Consider the following 13,355-nt stretch of genomic DNA (forward strand, 5'->3'; position numbering starts at 1 on the left):
CCGAAACAAACACTTCAAATCTAATCAGCAAACCAAACGGCTCGTGCGAGAAAAGAGGCGCACGCGTCGTGATTGGCAAAACAGCAGATCACCAGCTTCAAAACAACGCCTTAAGGATGTAGTCTCATGTTCCGGCCTACTTTTTAGAGGTTATTTCAAAAAATTTTTGTTGTAATAAAAAATAATGCGATCGTTTCAATTTTCACATATGTTTTTATAGGCATCATAAACTATTTGAAAATATTTTGTTTAATTTATTCTTGTGTAGTTTAATACACTTTATAGCATGCCAAAGTATGCATATAAAAAAAAAAGGTAGGTCCCTGGCGCAGGTGATTTCGACTGCTAGAGTCATCCGAAACAAAAAATTAGAATAGATTATTGTTTTGTAAGCTTATGGCTCTGTCCCGTACTAGAATGAAATATTTTCATTAAAAAAACAACAAAATGGCGAACAAACAAAAAAAAAAATTTTTTTTAATTTAAAAAATTTATCTTAAATTAATGATAAAAAAAAAACTAATCATTAAAAATAAATGATTCTAGTACGGGACAGAGGTGTTACTTTTTAGAACAACATATCCAAATTTCAGCTAGATCGGTACCATAGAATTTTGTGAATCACCTGCGCCGCACACGAAAATGTCGTTCCGAGAAAAACGCGTTTAAAATTTAGACCCTACCGAGAAACTCATACTTTTCGGTGTGGGCGCGCTCTCGATTATGGGCTGTATCTCGGTCATTATTTGATATTTTTATTTGAAACTTTAACAGTACATTCTTAATAAACAATACTATTAAAATATGTAAAAAAAAAAAATCGATTTTTTCAACCTCTCACATGAGACTACATCCTTAAGGAAGCAATCCGATCACTCGACCAGGCTCTTCACCATCAGGAAGAAAATGCACAGCTGAGGTACATCCAGAATCTCTCGCCAACAAGCACACAGTACCCCCTGTGGAGGGCCCACCCAAATCTTAGCGCCCCAATTAAAACGACCACCCCGATAAGAAACTCTTCGGGATGCTGCGCTCGCAGCGACGAAGACCGAGCTGAAACATTCGCCACACATCTCCAAAGTGTCTTCCAGCCAAACCCAGCCTCAAATTCATTCCTCGGGCCAGAAATTCAGGCAGAGTCCTCCCCTCAGCCAGCCGCACCTTCATTCCGGCCGAACGAAATCGAAAAAGTCATAAGAGGGCTAAAACCAAAAAATCATAAGAGGCTAAAACCGGCTCCCGGTGGTGACCTATTGACCCCAAAGATGCTGGTCGAACTTCTAAAATGCGCTATAGAGGTCGTCTGCAAACTATTTAATGGAATCATTAATCTTGGCTATTTCTCAAAAAAGTGAAAGAAATCCATCATTATAATGATACCGAAGCCTGGAAAAGACCACACAATTCCTTCATCATACAGACCAATAAGCCTTCTATCTTGTTTGTCTAAATTGTTTGAAAAATGCTTGTTAACCCGCATAATACCACATCTGGAAGCTTGCAATATTATTCCAGCACACCAATTTGGCTTTCGAAGAAACCATGGAACCATCGAACAAGTGAACAGATTAACATCCGAAATACGCTCAGCCTTCGAACAACGAGAATACTGCAGCGCTATTTTCCTCGACGTATCTCAAGCTTTCGACCGAGTTTGGCTCATCGGACTCATGCACAAAATTAAGACGTATTTGCTAACATACACCCACAAGCTACTGGAATCATACCTCTACAATAGGGTATTCTCAGTGAGATGCAACGCAGCTACTTCGGGCGACTACACCATCGAAGCTGGAGTTCCACCAGGAAGCGCACTCAGACCGTGTCTATATTTTTTGTATACTGCGGATATTCCTACGAGCGCACAACTAACAACGTCAACGTTCGCCGATGATACCGCTATCCTTAGTCGCTCCAGATGCCCAACGCAGGCAACAACCCAACTGGCTAATCATCTCACAATAGTGGAAAGGTGGCTGTCCGACTGGCGCTTTAAAATAAACCAACAAAAGTGTAAACATTTAACGTTTACTCTTAATAGACACACATGCCCTCAAGCTAACGACGTAACGTACCTTGGCGTTCACCTTGATAGACGACTTACCTGGCGTAAGCATATCGAATGCAAAAAGATGCACCTAAAACGGAAAGCCAGCAGCCTCCACTGGATCATAAACTCACGATCGCCACTGTGCCTGGACTACAAGTTACTACTGTACAACTCAGTCCTAAAGCCAATCTGGACGTATGGCTCCCAGCTGTGGGGGAACGCGAGCAGCAGCAATATAGACATCATACAGCGCACACAATCAAAAATCTTGAGAACTATCACTTGGTATGTTCGCAACGAAAACATCCACCGGGATCTGGGCATCCTCGCAGTGAAAGACGAAATCCAGAAGCAAAAAGAGTCATACAAAGAAAAACTGTCTTCGCACCCAAATTTTCTCGCTCGGGGATTGACTCGGGTTTCTAGCGTATCCCGCTAGATACGCTAAGATTTGATACACCTCTTGTTAGTCTCGCAAAGAGAAAATTTCAAAAAATAAAAGCAACGATAAAAAAAAAAAAAAAAAAATTACTCAGCCACACAAAAAAAAAAGTGTCCGGGTTGGGAGATCAGAGTACCCCATCCCCATGTATTTTGGACCGCTGATCACGAATCTGAAGTCCGTTTTGGTCCTGCACGTGTACGTTTCTTCCTAACCTCAAAAAAGTTTTACATTTTTGGAGGTATGCGACTTTTTTTTTAATTTATTGGATTTTCATGAAACTGGGTACCCAGGGGTTTTTGGGGTCGCTGATTACGAATTTGAAGTCAGATTTTCAAAATTCAATATGGCGGATCCAATATGGCGGACGAATTTTTGAAAAATTTTTGGATTTTCATGAAACTGGGTACTTAGGGGTTTTTGAGGTCGCTGATTACATATCTAAAGTCAGATTTTCCAAATTCAATATGGCGGATTCAATATGGCGGACGAATTTTCAAAAAAAATTCAATTTCAATTTTTTTCAAGCAACGGAATCCTTTCACCGCTGAACACGAATCTGAAGTCCGTTTTGGTCCTGCACGTGTACGTTTCTTCCTAACCTCAAAAAAAGTTTTACATTTTTGGAGGTATGCGACTTTTTTTTTAATTTATTGGATTTTCATGAAACTGGGTACCCAGGGGTTTTTGGGGTCGCTGATTACGAATCTAAAGTCAGATTTTCCAAATTCAATATGGCGGATTCAATATGGCGGACGAATTTTCAAAAAAAATTCAATTTCAATTTTCCGCCATATTGAATGGCGATATTGAATCCTCTAAACCAACCGGTGGGGCGTCTAAGGCGAACCCTGGTTCGGGAGTGTCTCACTCGACGCAGCGTAAGGGCTTTTATAAAGATAGGAGGAGAGCAGCCTTCGTCCTAATGAGGGCGCACCTATCGGCCTTAGCGAACCCGGACCAGACCGAGATTATAAAGTGGGCAAGGGAGGTCCTGCCCGACCTCAAACCGGAAAAGTCGGATGTGAGGCTAGAGCCAAAAAACTCGCTTGGTCAGATCCCGCCAAAGAGATCGCGCAAAGTGCGAAGAGGCAAAGATCAACGGAGGGAGGAGAGGAATGCCCAGCCGCAGCCGTTTTGATAGACACGTTGTTAAACTAATTGGTCCATATGATGAAGCGATTGTGCGGTCTTTGCCAGGTTTTGGTATCATTATAATGATCGACTTTTTCCATCTCTCTGGAAAGTGTCCGTGTCTCGTTATTGCATTGAAGAGCTGGCAAATAGCTCGAACAGCACAGAAAGGAAGTTCAATAACCATTTTTGGTGATATTAGGTCGCAACCTGGAGATTTTTTTGGGTTGAGTTCGTTTATGATTTTGAGTAACTCATGTGGCCTAAATACAATAGGTTCGGAAAATTGAATTTGAACTTTTTTTAAAAATTCGTCCGCCATATTGAATCCGCCATATTGAATTTGGAAAATCTGACTTTAGATTCGTAATCAGCGACCTCAAAAACCCCTAAGTACCCAGTTTCATGAAAATCAAAAAAATTTTCAAAAATTCGTCCGCCATATTGGATCCGCCATATTGAATTTTGAAAATCTGACTTCAAATATGTAATCAGCGACCCCAAAAATCCTGGGTACCCAGTTTCATGAAAATCCAATAAATTAAAAAAAAAGTCGCATACCTCCAAAAATGTAAAACTTTTTTTGAGGTTAGGAAGAAACGTATGTTCATGTTCAGCGGTCCAAAATACATGGGGATAGGGTACTCTGATCTCCCAACCTGGACACTTTTTTTTTTTGTGTGGCTGTGTTATTATTATAAAGATTCAAAATAAGAGTTTTTTCAATTTTTGTCATAAAAATCAACAAATAATTTTTATTTTATAATTTTTATTTTTAAAAGTCAAGTCAAACCTGAACAAAATACGAGTAACGCAAAGTAAGATTGTCAGATCGACTTGTAATGCCCCTGGTTCATGAGAACTAGAGATATAGAAAGAGATCTGAAAATCCCAAAGATAGGCGATGATATCAAGAAAAATATCATGATCGCCTTGGCTCTCATCCTAACTCCCTAGCGAAGAGACTAATATGGAGACCTACCAAAAGAAGATTAAAAAGATACCACCCACAGGACCCTCCTTTAAGATACATACAACCGTTTATAGTTTAAAAATTTACAATAAAAATATAGAATTAATGCAAAAATCATTTATACCTACATTTTGTTATTCCCCTGTAACGTTTTTTTGTGAGGTCACACAACACCCATCCATGTCGGGGTTTCTGCAGCAGCGGTAGGTCAGCAGAGAGCTTAATTTGACCAACACACAGAAGCTGATTGAAAAGACTGACTTCGACTGTAGGCTGGATGTCTCTTAAACTAGGCTCGAGGTCCGTGATATTGCCAGCGATTACCGCCTTAATATGGGCTTAGTATTTGGAGCAGTGGGACCGCCGGAGAACATGAACAGAGAATCGGTCTGCCGCAAAGCCAGCATCGCCAATACCAGACACCGCCATGAACAATTTGCACCTACGAAGCTGCAGCTGACTAGCCAGACACCGCCATGAACGATTTTCATCTACGAAGCTGCAGCTGACTAGCCAGTCGGGAAGTAATCACGTGCACCTGCGGTCCAGAATCCAACAGAGCTCGGCACGCAAGAGGGTCCCCAGCGCCAACAAGAATGTTTGCTGTAGCAAGCAAGGCTATATCACCACTACTACCTTAGGCAACTAATACGTTAGCAGTGATCGGCAAGGGTGATACTGTCTTTGTGATCTCGGTTGTGGCTGACGTAGACGGAACAACCAAAGGCTGGACGTTGGAAAACTGCAATTCCAGAAAAGGCAGTAGGCAGTGACTTCTCCTTGCACAGATGCGACAATTATCAGCTAGGATCTTACGCAGTGATGGCCAGTTTGGAAACACTTTCGACAAATAAAGAGTCGCAAAGGCGGCTCTCAGGGGACATTACCAAAAAATGGAAACTGGCAGACACTACATGGGACCAATACATGAAATAGTAATAACAAGAAGACGATTAACTATTAATTCCGACTCCATGGCCACTTCCATAGCCTCTTAAGTCCTGTATCGCTGGTCCAGAAATTCTGCATCGACTTCTATGGCTCCCTTGACCACAACTTCTGCAGTTTTTACCCCTTACCTATATGTCACTTGCCACCCAAGATTGTTGACAAAATCGCGCAGAATTTCGCCCATTTCGAGAATCCACTGCTAAAGATGGGAATATGAAGAGCTAAGCCTCTAAACTCCAACCGAGCCCTGGCTCCGCCTGTTTGGTGGAACTTACATATGTTGGCAAAGTTGGAGTGGGTAGCAATTCAAACAGAGAGAAGTGACGTTTCACAAAAAGATCACGATCGATTTCAGATCGAATCGAATTTTCGAATTGATTTTAAATTTTTTGTGATCAAATTTTCGATTGTAAATATAATTGTGAAACATGTAAGAATGAGATGCGCGGGAAATGAACTTGCAAAAGAAACGTATGCAAGTTATCCAAGCCGTAAATACAGACTACTTATGGCTTTTATAAAAAATATTTTCAATCTCTGCATTTGCCTTTGGCTTTGTCTTTGGCTCAATTATCCAACCCATAAATCCAGGCCACTTATGGCTTTCCACTTATGAATTTTATAAACAATATTTTCAAACTCTGCATTTGCCTTCGGCTTTGTCTTTGGCTCTGAGGTCCGATCTCGGTTCCCCATAAACAAATCAAAAATAAACATCAGCTTCCCTCCGAAGACCAATCAATTACGCCTTTTGCGTTTCATGTACCCACCAAATTGCATAGATCAGCTTAATCGACCCTGCAGAACTGGAGGTGTCGATTGGCCATGGGTACCTCGCCGATCACTACATGGGCACTTACTAAAGTGACCCTATAGTAAACGACAGTAGAACCACCTAGTCGACTCGAGTTTGCGATTGACCCTAGGTAAGTGCTTACCTCGTCGATCACTACATGGGTACTTACTAAAGTGACCCTATAGTAAACGAACGTCGAACCACCTAGTCGATTCGATTTAGCGATTAGCCCTGGGTAAGTGCTTACCTCGTCGATAACTACATGGGTACTTACTAGATTAACCCTATAGTAATCGAACGTCGAACCACCCAGTTAATAAATATATGCGCATTAGCGCATAAGTACAAAATAACGGCAAGCATTGCTTTTGTTTTTGTTATTTTGTGGAAACGGCATACACAAGATTAAAGACAAAACTTCGATTATGCTTTACATCGCTGTTTGTTTACGCGGCTTACAAAAACAATTGTCCAGAAAGAACAGTTTGTTTTATTTTGTGCTACTCTTTCGCTTAAACGCAGCTGTGTTTGCTGGCTGACGAAATTTTTGCAAGCATTTGAGTTAAGAAGAGCAAAGCGGATCAATCGATTATAAGGTGAGTGACTTAAAAAATAATATATGTTTGTAATATAAAATATGTTCTTGTATATTTTATGTATAAATATATTTTAGCCAATGAAGTGGTCTTGGTGTATAATGTGGATGGCGTTCAGGGGAAAAGTGTCCTAAGAAAAGAAGAAAATTTCTTTGGCGTTATTATCGGTGAGTATTTTAAAAGATAATTGTTGCTATTAAAACTTGTTTAATCCTTTTTTTTATAGCAGCCTAAAAGTAATGAAAGCACAACCCCGTTATAAAAAATAAAAATTTAAACTAAATAAAAACTGTAATTGCAATTGTACATGTTTTTTAATTTATAATGGCAGGCCCCTCCATGGGGTCTAATGTAAGTACTTACTTCACCGACCTCTTCATGGGGTCCGATGTAAGCACTTATTTTACCGGCCGTTCCATGGGGTCTAATGTAAGTAGTTTCTTTAAAGACCCTAATATGATGCACTATTTCACTAGTTCGTGGGTAATCGAGGCGGTGGCGATTGCGGACATTTCATACAAAAATGGAAATTAAAAAACGCATGGCTAGACGCCACTTTGTAAGTAGTGGTGGTCTGCTGGTAAGTGCTTATTTCACCAGCAACGAACTAGTGCTCAGAACTGCAGGGGAATTTCACAATAAGATGCGAAATTTTCATCTTAAGCCTAAACCTCTAATCTAAACACAACTCATGGCCGAGGTTCTTTGGATAAGATTTAGAATTTAGAAGTCACTCCTATTTTGACCGAGACCGCGAATGGTTGACGGAAAATAATTAAGAATAACGAAAGTGTCTTGTAATAATTAAGTTTAATAAATAAAGCGTCACATAAGGCTCCAAAAAAATTGTTTCATAAAAAATTAGTTAAACATAAACGGAACTCGCGCGGTCAACAACTCAAAATTTTTAGTGGAAAAATTAAAACATCCACCAAACGACACTTCCAAGTGACAGTTGTCGTTAACAACAAAGTAAATGGAAATTAATTAGTGAAATAATTCATAAAGAGTGAATTAAAACAAAGGTGGACCGATATTTTAAACCAACCAATTACAAGAACACAAAACCAATAAATCAACGCACAAAAAAAAAAAAAACAAAAACAAAAACAAAACAAAAACAAACAAGAACAACAAAAACAAATAAAACGACAACTCGCCCCAACAAGAAAAACCAAGGAAAGAAGACAGGATATTCTCAAATAAAACGACAACTCGCTCCAACAAAAAAAACCATGGAAGGAAGACAGGACATTCTCTATCCATTAATCAACTGTATCCAGGAAGGACGATCACCTAGAAAAAAGACCCCAACGAGACAATATCGTGAGGAATTAATTTAAAATAATAAAAAATTAAAGATTATAAATTAAGATCAGGGAATTTAAGAAAAATAATACAAGATTTATATATTGCAAAAAGTACAATATTTTATCGCCTTAACAATTTTACGAAATAAAATTATGGGAGCTGCCCATGATGCTCTTACCAACATGGCACAGTTTTAAACTTTAAAGCAATCTTATCCCGATTGGACTTTATATATAGTGACAAACGACCAGTACATGTTCTCGAGTCAGAACTAAGCATCCTCAGGCAAGGAGGAATGACAATTACTGAGTACTATAACGAAGTCGATAAAAAAATGACCTTACTAATAAACAAAACCATAATGACATACGGAAAGGACAGTGTAATTACCAATGAAACAAACCAATGAAGTCAATAAGGAGAAATGCTCTACGAGTATTTATATCCGGACTTAATGGATCTATTTCAGAAACTCTTTTCTCATTAAATCCTCCAGATTTGCCCAATGCTTTGGCAAAGGTTCAAGAATTAGATTCAAACAACTTCTGTGCTCAATTTGCAAATAGGTTTAATGGATTTAAAAATGAAAGTAAATATCGGGGAAACAACTTACGATTTGATCAAATACGACAAAATAATAATACCACTAAAACGGGAAATAATTTTAATCATAACCAAAATTACATAACCAATTGGCCATAAAAGGAAAATTTTTGGCAAAATAATAATCAAAATAACAATCAAAAGCATCAAACTATCGAGCCAATGGATGTTGATCCACCGATTCAACGCCAGAACAAATCTAATAACAATCGGCAGCCGAGCCAAAATTGGCAGCCAAATAGTAACCAAGGAAGATATAATAATTGGCAAGCAAACGATAACCAAGGTAGATATAATAATAATTATTATCAAAATACAAATCGTTCAAATTTCTATAGCACAAATCAAAATATAGACCAAACACAAGCTCAAAAAAGGGAATCAGATGGAACAGAAATTCAGCCAGCTAATAAAGTAACCAGATTAAATAATGTGAGGAGATTTGGTCTCCCCACACGCCAAGACAGGAAGCCGGTGGCAGAAGAGGGGGTGCGGTGCGGAAGCGGTCTAAGGGGTCAAGCACCGGTCAACAACCGAGCAGTCAAGAGAAGGACCCCAAGAGGGCGGCGAAGGGCAAGCCACCGTCGCTCCATGGGAAGACGGAATCAACGTGGAACGTAACGGTTCCCGGAGCAGCAAGTGGGCAGCGGGAAAAGTAACCAAAAAGGGTGGGGCGGGGTAGATCAGCACGCCGTGCACCCGTGTTTAGAAAGTGCGGCAGGGTTAGCGTCAACGAAGGAAAAAGGAGTTGAGGGGGTGACGCAGGGCGTAGCGGGCCCTCGAGGTCCGTTTAACGACAACGGAGGTCCATGACCGAGAGGGACGAGGGGGCACGGACGGCGACCCGGCAACGGGAGAGTGGCGTGATTTTGGAGCAGGACTAACGGCAGGAGCAGAACCAGCGAGGATTAACGGGCGCTCCAATCAGTATATAAGGAGGCCCATAAGAGGCCCATAAGGAGGAGCAGATCGGGACGAGTCTTTTTAGGAAGCTTGTAGCGTTGAGTTGGAGGACCGCCTGTGGAGAGTCTGCCATTCAAGTGTCAGAGCGTTTCTAAAAAGGATTCGGTTTGTTTGAGTTGAAGGACACAGCAGGTAGCCTTGCAAGGAAGTGAGGAAAGGATACGTCTGGCATACGCCTTACGCCTGAAATCGCAACCAACAGGCGTGATCCTGCGAAACAAGGATAGGCCTACTCGGGGACTCACACCCGGTGTTCCAGGAAGAACAAGCCAACAAAGGACCCATTGCACTATGGGGTTTTTGACCTGTTTTTGTGGCATTAATTAATAACTCGTTCAGTTTTGGAGATATCGACATACAACTTTACCAATCGTTATTATTTGATCCTAGGCACATATAGTATGAAAATCGTTCGGATCAGGAAACTGTATCCTATAGCTCCCATAGGAACGATTTCGTAAAAGTAAAGATAAATTAATGAAATTTAAGGAGCTGATATGTGTTGCTATTTTAGTACGATATAGCAATTTTGAACCAAATCGGATAACGCGTTCCCTGGGAATTATCAGTTTAAAATACCGGATTTCAGTGTTCTTACATACAAATACATATAAAAGTTGAAAAAGAAAAATTCCTTCATACAGTAGTATTAATGTTATTATTGATTTATTTCATTTTCTATATCAATATTATCTAACATTATTTTCGTATTCGTACGAAAGTATCTCAATTACCTCAATTGGAAGTATAAGTCTCTTTAGTTTTTTATGCATCTCGATAAATTAAGGACGAAATAATTGGATCTGGTGACGCCTGTCTAATTTATACAGCTTGTTTCAGGACTCAGACGCTCCAAAATAGACAACTGGAAGCACCGTACTTTCCATTACTTCCATTTCAAATTGGTGGCTTTTTTCTTTCAAAACGGCATTATCCACATTGTTATTTGCATGGCGTTCAAAAAAACATTGTACAGCCATTTATTGCTCAGCCTGGCCCCTTTCGCTGTTCCAAGCAGCGACCAAATCGGCTTTGGAGAAAGTGAGGTTATCTAAGAAAAATTCAAATTGGACCAATAGTGGAGAGTGGATAAAGCGCACAATAAGACTAACAGCCTTTGCTCAGTATTGACAACGCTACAACATACACTTGGACGCATTGAAAACTTTCTATTCCTTCTATTTCAAAACTCTTCCCAAAGTTGAAATTTTTTTCCCAAAATTCAGCTTAAGGTGCATTTATAAAATGACAAAATGTTAGTATAGACACGCACAATTTAAACAGTTAATATATTTAACATGTAGTACAAACCTGTAAAATCAGTGTCCATTACTATTTTTCTTTTTAAATGGAGTTTTAAACAAATAATCTAATTTCACAGATCACTATGTGAAAATTGCAAACTTAGCGCACGTGCTTTCAGATGCAACAGCTGACTTTGCAGCTGTTATGCTAACATATGCTGTTAAGAATTAACATTTTGAGTATGAGGCATAATAGTTTGATGTTTTCTTAATACATTCCCATTAATTTTTTTTAAATCAGAGAACTTTCAAAATATGATTAAATGCCACATAAAGTGGTCAAAAACCCCATAGTGCATTGGTCAGACGGTTCCTCTAAGAGCCCAGGGCATCGGAGGCGAGTGGGGCCATTCCCGACCACGGCAGGTAGCCTTGCAAGGAAGTGAGGAAAGGATACGTCTGGCATACGCCTTACCGACTCCTGAAATCGCAATCAACAGACGTGATCCTGCAAGGCACGGATAAGCCGACTCGTGAACTCACGCCCAAGTTTTGGAAACCGATCAGGAACACCCCGGTCACCCGCAAAACAACTCCCAATTCGGACTCACTGGTGTGTCTCCGGAGTACTGGAGTCGCAACACACGGTCAGTAGGGCAACTTCTGACCCTGGCTCATAAGCGCACGCACGCGGTGCGTCCAGGTGTAGTGGGGGGCGCATCGTCCAAAGGCAACTCCCAAACCCGGCTCGCTAGTGCAAGTGCACTGCGTGTCCTGGCGTAGCGGGGGCAGCAGTCGCCAGAAGACTTCCAAAGCCGGCTCGCTGGTGCATACACACTGCGTGTCCCAGCGTTGAGAAGGCGACAGTCCGCAGCATACTCCCAATTCAGACTCTCTGCAGTAGCGGAGCGGAAGAGCGTTGTCCTTGACCAGTCGCAGTCGACCCAAGGGGGTGTTCTGAGAGGTATGAAGGCCTGTTTGTGGCCGACGAAAGGGCGAAGTTAAGGGGGCCTACGTCAACGGTAGCAGCACCGGTAGCCGCGACGGTAGCAGCGACAGAGCAGCGACGGAGCAGCGACATCGGCCGGAGCCACGGCGACGGCCAGAAGGAAGCGCCGGCGTCGGAGCGGCAAGGACTTAAAGCGGAGCCCGCGTCCGGGATCAAGAATCAGATCTCTTGTATTGAGAAGAGCATACAAAATAAAGACGTTTATAACGTTTACGCTATTTGTATTATTTCTGGGCTCGGGCAATCACGTCGAACTATAAATTCGGTGGAACAGACCCGCAAACTCTGTGAGCTAGCCGCGGCAAACTGTGGCGAGCGGAAGCAGTAGGAACAGTTCGTTACACCTGGCGCCCAAACAACGTGATTGCAGAGTCTAGAAGTAACATAGCAAAAAAAAATGGGAAAGAAAACTGGATCTACACGCTCAAAAAAGAGGATCTGAGCGAGGTGTGTAGAGAAGTCGGTCTACCAGCATACGGGACGGTGGAAACCATGAGATCACTAGTGGCAAAGTGGGTCGACGAGTCCAAGGACGAGGAAGTACTGGCGTTGACTCACGGGAAAGGTTTGGGCAGAGATCCACCCCCAGGCAGAGAGCGACCAGCGCGACCAAAAGGTTTATAGCAAGCTTAGCGATACCAGAGCCAAAAATAGGAAGGAGCATGTAGCCACAATCAAGAAAGTATGTCCCGGCCCCAGTGGATTATACCAAAGTGGCCAGACAGGTGCGAGACTGGTCGTTTCGTTTCGACGGCACAGGGGACCCGTTAGAGTTCCTGGACCGAGTGACATGGTCCGCAAAGACATATGGATTGGACATAAACCCGATCCCCAGAGCCGTGCCAGAATTTCTGCAGGGCAGGGCCCAAAGATGGTTCATCATAAACGACGAAGAATGGCCAACATGGGCGAGGTTCAAGGCAAGCTTCGAGAATTTTTTCCTGCCGAAAGGATACTGCGAAAAGTTGGCGGACCAAGTTCGCCAACGGAAGCAGCGTCGCGGAGAGCCCTTTAAAAAGTACATGGTGGACCTTCAGTCACTAATGAAACCATTAGGAAAAACCACGAAAGAAGTAATCCAGAAGCTCGTCGAAAACTGCATGCCAAGGACGAAGATGCTCATAAGACCATACGCCTGCGCGTCTTTAGAGGAGGTGATGGGCCTAGCAGAGGAGTTTGAGGAATTAGCGCAGGAGGAAGAGGCCTTTAACAGGCAAGTTGCCACTGAACAAAGGAAGAGTCACAGTCAGACGGCCGTAAACGAGAGGTGGCAGAGAGAA

The sequence above is a fragment of the Drosophila bipectinata genome, chromosome 2R, assembly GCF_030179905.1.
Source record: "Drosophila bipectinata strain 14024-0381.07 chromosome 2R, DbipHiC1v2, whole genome shotgun sequence".
NCBI classification, from domain to species: domain Eukaryota; kingdom Metazoa; phylum Arthropoda; class Insecta; order Diptera; family Drosophilidae; genus Drosophila; species Drosophila bipectinata.